Source organism: Hyaena hyaena, unplaced genomic scaffold (genome assembly GCF_003009895.1).
Source record: "Hyaena hyaena isolate Hyena2069 unplaced genomic scaffold, ASM300989v1 scaffold_719, whole genome shotgun sequence".
Lineage (NCBI taxonomy): Eukaryota > Metazoa > Chordata > Mammalia > Carnivora > Hyaenidae > Hyaena > Hyaena hyaena.
Window position 1 is genome coordinate 722750 of NW_024081347.1, and position 6443 is coordinate 729192.

Sequence of the window (6443 nt, forward strand, 5' to 3'; positions counted from 1 at the left end):
ATAGAAACAGTTCTACTGAAATAAAATACTGGAGACTTGTAGGAAGGAGGTAGTTTTACAGCTAAAAGCAAGGCGCCCCCTGTAGTTAGACTCCTATCCTCCCTCAGAAGCTGAGAGGTGGGGCACTATGGGCCTTGATTACACTTCGAAGGGATGGGCCCAGGTCCTTGAGAAAGACAGTCCTGGGTTGTAAAACTGGGAAGAGGCTTTTAAAAAGAGTTAACTCTTGTAAGGGCACAGGGAAAAACAAAAAACAAACAACAGACAAAAAATGCAATTGCAATTACCTAAAGAAAAGTATCCTGGAAAAAAGAGTTCAGGAACCTAGGGTCAGAAAGAAAAATGTGTAAAGTTAGGTTGAGTTGAGACGAATGTTAACATTTTGATCTTTATTCATTAAAGGGCAACGTACATCCTTTAGGTCCAATTACCTTTCTATAAAAGAGATTATACTTTAAGTGGAATTATATATATCATATATCAGTACTATTAATATATGATTATATCATATATTAATAGTATTAATATTAATTATATATTAATATTCTTCAATGAAAAGCAGCATAATTGAAGTTCAGAGAGAGACACTTAAAAATATATTGTTCAGTAGGATAAAATTTTGAAACATAAAATTATTTTCTTTTAAAACTCTAATTCACATGGTATTTGTTAAAAACAGTGGATTATACATTCTGATATCAACTTTGGAACCAATTAAATTACATGAACCCCATTATTTGTTTTCCTCAGAGACTTTAAGATCAATGTTCCATCCATAGCCCATTAAGGATAAATGTTTTACACATCTTTTCAGTAACTGTGTTGGTAGCTGAAGCATGTGAAAATTTTACTACTGGGAGCTTTAAAAGAAATGGAAAAAAAATACATCTACAAAGAAATATTTGAAGGCAAAATTCCTTCAAACTGGCTTTCTACTATCACAAAACTTTGGTGTCCAAAAAATATGTGTGTATATGCTAAAAATGTGTTATGAGTTAGGAAATAAGAAAAATATAACTTAGGAAATGAGTATATTTAAAATAGTAATTGTATTAAACACTGTAAAATTTACTTCTTCTTGATACCTTGAAAATATCAATATTTTATTTTTTATTTTTTTGTTTTATTTTAGAAAAAGAGAGTGCAAAGCCAGGGAGAGGAGCAGAGAGAGAGAGAGAACGAGAGAGAGAATCTTAAGCATGTTCCATACTCAGTGCAGAACCCAATGCAGGGGTCAGTCTCATGATCCTGGGGTCATGATGTGAGAATGAAATCAAGAGTCTGACACTAACCTGAATGAGCCATGCAGGAGCCCTGAAAATACCAAGATTTTAAATGAAATTGTTCACAAGTACTGTATAGAGTAGTAGAAGTAAATAAAATTTACCTCATTTGAAGTATACAGAAACAGGGGTAGCTGTGTGGCTCAGTTGGTTAAGTCAAGTCATAACTTAACATAACTCAGTTGGTTATGAAGTTATAACCTTGACTTCAGCTAAGGTTATGATCTCACAGTCTTGAGTTCCAGCCCCATATTTGGTTCTGTGTTGGGCATGGAGCCTGCATAAGAGTCTCTCTCTCTCTCTCTCTCTCTGCTACTCTCCTGCTCTAGTGTGCTCTCTCTCTCTCTCTTTTTCTCTCTCTTCTGCCTTCTGTATATATATACACATATACACATATGTATATGTACACACGTATATATACACACATATGTATATATGTATATATATACACACATATGGAAATAGACACAAATATAGAGGAATTACCAATGTATACATTGGTATATGTATCCAAGTAGAATATTTTTATTCCATTATGGTCCTATTTAGGGAACTGTTTTATCAGGAAGTTTGGGGGCAGTTATTTTTAAATTTGATATATTAGATTAGTATATATAATATATGTAATTATATATATAACATATATAGTATTTGGTCTGTGTAATGCTCACTTATTTTTTGTTTGTTTCTGACAAGTAGTTGACTTCTAATCCACAGACATTTGTTTGAACTTTAGAAATTAAAGCATTCAACATCAGTGCACTTCAGCAGATATATGAAGTAAAAATTACTTCTTCATTTAGAAGTTCAGCTCAATAAATGAATATTATACAAATGACCTGAATACAGTATGCCAAAGGGAATGGTTTATTCAATCATCATGCTGGTTATCAGGTCAGGCACTTTTTGGCTATTTAAAGCATTCTTCAGCTTTCTTTTTCTACATTGTTTTTAAGCCTTAGCAATTATTTTTGCTTCATTAAGAAAGGATGTCATATGTTTTTCATTCAACAATTCTAATTTACATTAAAAAGTTTTTGAATAAGCTAGTGTATATATAGTAGATAAAATTAATATTAAGTATATAGTTATTGTAAGTCTTTTTTATACTCATGCTCCCTTTCTTACAGATATAAGTTTTATGATTTGCATTTCACATGCTTTATAACAGCACTACAAATCTTAAAAGATACCATTCATAGGAACAAACCTCATAATTAGAGTATATAGCTGTATATGCAAAACTTATTTGAGAAAAGATTCTCAAGGCTATAGAAAGAAATCATGGTAATTATGAAAGTGAAGCACAAGTGAGATTTATTATTAAAGATAGTAAGTTAGGAAATTTGGCCATGTTTATACTGATACTCTATAGGATGAATTTAGTCACAGAAACATATGTGATGTCTTGGATAGAAAGTTAATTTATATTCAAATCATTGTAAAGCATTATTGCTTTATTGACACCATGGAATTATGATGACAATGTAAGCATAAAAATAAAATATTTTTTCCAGTAGCAAGTTAAATAATCAATATATTTATAATTCAATTATAATTTAACCTAAACATGGTATGTTTGAGTGTGTGTGTGTGTGTGTGTGTGTGTGTGTGTGTGTGTGTGTGTGTAGTTCTGGAATTAAATGTAGAAAACTAATAATATATTCAGTTTGCAAATTCCTATGCAGCGTTTGTACTCTAAAAGGTACTTTTTAGTTGTTGTGCATTTTATGTCTAGGTAACAAATTTCTAATTGATTCAGCTACAACTTTACACTCCCTGTGGAACATAGGTAAAAAACATACAGTATCATATTCCTTCTGTTTCAAATTAGCTTTTCCTCATTATTCCCGTATATATTACCAAGATTTTCCATATGTGGGTAGACACAGTTTGTCTTCCCTACAAGACTCCTGCAGAAACAAAAATAAAGTGAGAACATTCATTGTATAAATATGTTCTATAACATTGTGGATTTTAAGTACCTTAAGGGCATCAAAATAAATAAGCTCATCTAACTGACAAGTAAATTCTCTATACTCACACAAGTAACTATAATATTTTCTGAATTTTACTACCGAACTGATACAAGTATTACTGATATCAAAAAATGGCCACTTGGTTTCTATATTCTAAATATAATTTAAAAATTTATTGTTTTTTCTTTTCAAAAATTGATCAAAATATATTTTGGACTGATACTTGCTTCCTCTCTCTCCTTAACGGCATTCCTTTAAAGCTTCTGCATTGGTGTGTTTTGTCTATTGACTTATTTGTTTCTCATTTTTGTGTCTGTCTATTCCATGCTGTAAACTATTTTCATTGGCATTTTCACCAATCTCTTGTACTGATCTCTCCCTTTTATGTAAGTCAATTGAATTTGTATGTCTCTAGGTCTAACCTCTCTGCAACTCTTATCTTTCATTTTTACAAACTGCTAGACAATATGGCAGATATATAAAAATATAGACTCAAAATTGAATGTTGATTGTATAATGACCCAACTTCAATTAGTACTGTTTTATGCATTTCTTACTCATCTTGATGTCATCATAATTTTTTAGTCACCTTATTTTGCAACCTTGAAGTTATTTTAGGCAATGGCTTTTTTACTACCCACTATCTTAGAACTATCTTAGAGTTCCCCAAAACCATCTACTCTAACTTTGTGTCTTTGCCTCTCCAGCCATCTCTAGCCATTTCAAATTTTTCATGTTTTCATTTAGACACATCTAGTAGCTTTCTAATTGATCTTCATCCTTCTAAATTTTGACGCTTTCATTTTTTCCCATGAGAAGTTGTGAGTTCTGAAGATCAATTCAAACATATCACTTCCTCAAAAACCTTTCTATGAAAATGATAAGTTACATCATTTTATAATACTATGCTGTGTTCTTCACAATGTATTGATAGTGAAGAAAAGCAAGATAGAATGTGTAGCATGGTACTAAATAACATTAAAAAATAGAAAAATAAACCATAAATATATTTACATGTTTTTCCCCCAGGGAGAAAAGGAAAGAAATATAGGATAAGAATAGCTAAGTTTATATATATACACTGTTTTTCGTATCACTGAAAGTTTTTACCCTTTTACCAACCTATCCCTATTTCTCCCACACCATAGCCCGTCAACCACTTTTATACTCTATTTTTATTATTTTTGGTTTTTTGTTAAGAGTCTCCATATAAATAAGATGTATTATCTGTATTTCTATATCTGGCTTTTTTCACTTAGCATAATGCCCTCAAGATCTTCCCATGATTTGCAAATGGCAAGAATTTTTTTTTCTTTTTCATAACTCACCTAGATATATAGATATCTTACCTTACCTTTAACCATTCATCCATTGATGAACACTTATGTGGTTTCTATATCCTGGCTATTGTAAATAATTGGCAATGAACATTGGACCGCAGATAACCCTTTGAGATCCTGTTTTTATTTCTTTTGGATGTATGCCCAGGAGTGAGATTGCTAGATCACATGGTTATTCCATTTTTTTTTTTTTAAATTTTCTGAGGACCCTCCATACTGTTTTTCAGAGTGGCTGCACCAGTTTATATTCAAACCAAGAGTGCATAAGGGTTTATTTCTTCACATCGTCGTCAACACGTGTTATCTCTTGTCTTTTTTTATTCCAGCCATATAAACAGGTGTTATGTGATATATCATTGTGGTTTTGATTTATATTCCCCTGATAATTAGTGATATTGGACAATTTTTTTGTGTACCTGTTGGCCATTTGTATGGCTTCTTTGGAAAAATACCTATTCAGTTCTTCTGCCCATTTTTCAACCTTGTTTGTTTTTATTTTGTTATTGAGTTGTATGAGATTCATAATAAATAAACAAGAAAACAAACAAATAAATAGAAAAACTAATAAATAAGAATTAGAATATCGGGGCGCCTGGGTGGCTTAGTCGGTTAAGCGTCCGACTTTCGCTTAGGTCATGATCTCGCGGTTTGTGGGTTCGAGCCCCGCGTCGGGCTTTGTGCTGACTGCCAGCTCGGAGCCTGAAGCCTATTTCAGAGTCTGTGTCTCCCTCTCTCTCTGACCCTCCCCTGCTCACGCTGTCTCTCTCTCTCTCTCTCCTAGAAATAAATAAAAATATTTTTAAAAAAAAGAAAAAAGAATTAGAATATCATGTTTTGGAATCCTTAAATAGCATAGATATATCAGTGATCATTAATGCAAATGTCACAAAAACAAAGGCAACCAGACACACATATCCTGTTGTATTCGTCAGAGTCCTGGAGAGAAACAGATCCAACAGAATGCATACATAGAGACAGGCTTATTATAAGGCTAACATGATTATGGAGGTTGAGAAGCCCCAAGATCTCAGGAGAGATCCAATTGTGTAGTTCTAGCATGAGTCCTAACGCCTGAGAATCAGGAAAGCGAAAGGTGTAAATTCCAGTATGAAAGCCAGCAGTTGTGAAATTCAGGAATTTTTTGTCTGCTCAAGTCTGGAGACAGGAAGAGCCAATACTCCAGTTCAACCAGTCAGGAAAGAGGAGTTTTCTTGTATTCATGGGTGGGAGAAAGGGAGGACTTTCAATGAACTGGACAGAGGTCACCTACATTTGGGAGGGCAATTGACCTTATTTAATTGCAGGAGCATGAGATAGTTTTCTTTCTTTTTTTAAATTTTACTTGAGAGAGAGAGTGCACTAGTGGGGAAGAGGGACAGAGGGAGAGAGAATCTCAAGCAGACTCCACGCTCAGTGCAGAGACCAATGCAGGCCTCAATTCCACAACCCTGAGATGCCTGAGCTGAAGTCAAGAGTCAGATGTTCAACCAACTGAGCCACTCAGGTGCCCCAAGAGAAGGTTTTCTTAACTCAATAAATATCTATCTGGTGAGCAAACCACTGTTGCTCTGGACTCAGAAAAGCGGCAATCTTTAACAATCTCATTTAGCAAGAAAGACTTCAGGACAGACTAAACAACTAGTTGCCAGAAGTAATGGCCCTAGTAGTGTTTTGCTGGGGAGGAAATGTTAAGCCATGAAATACAAAATTAAAAAGTGAAAAGAGAGAGCCAGGATAACTGATCAATTTGACACCAGTAGTAAATGTCAGAGGGACAGAAAGGAAATACTTAAGCACCGATGGTCAAAATTATCTAGTATTTATATTAATTATTTTATAAT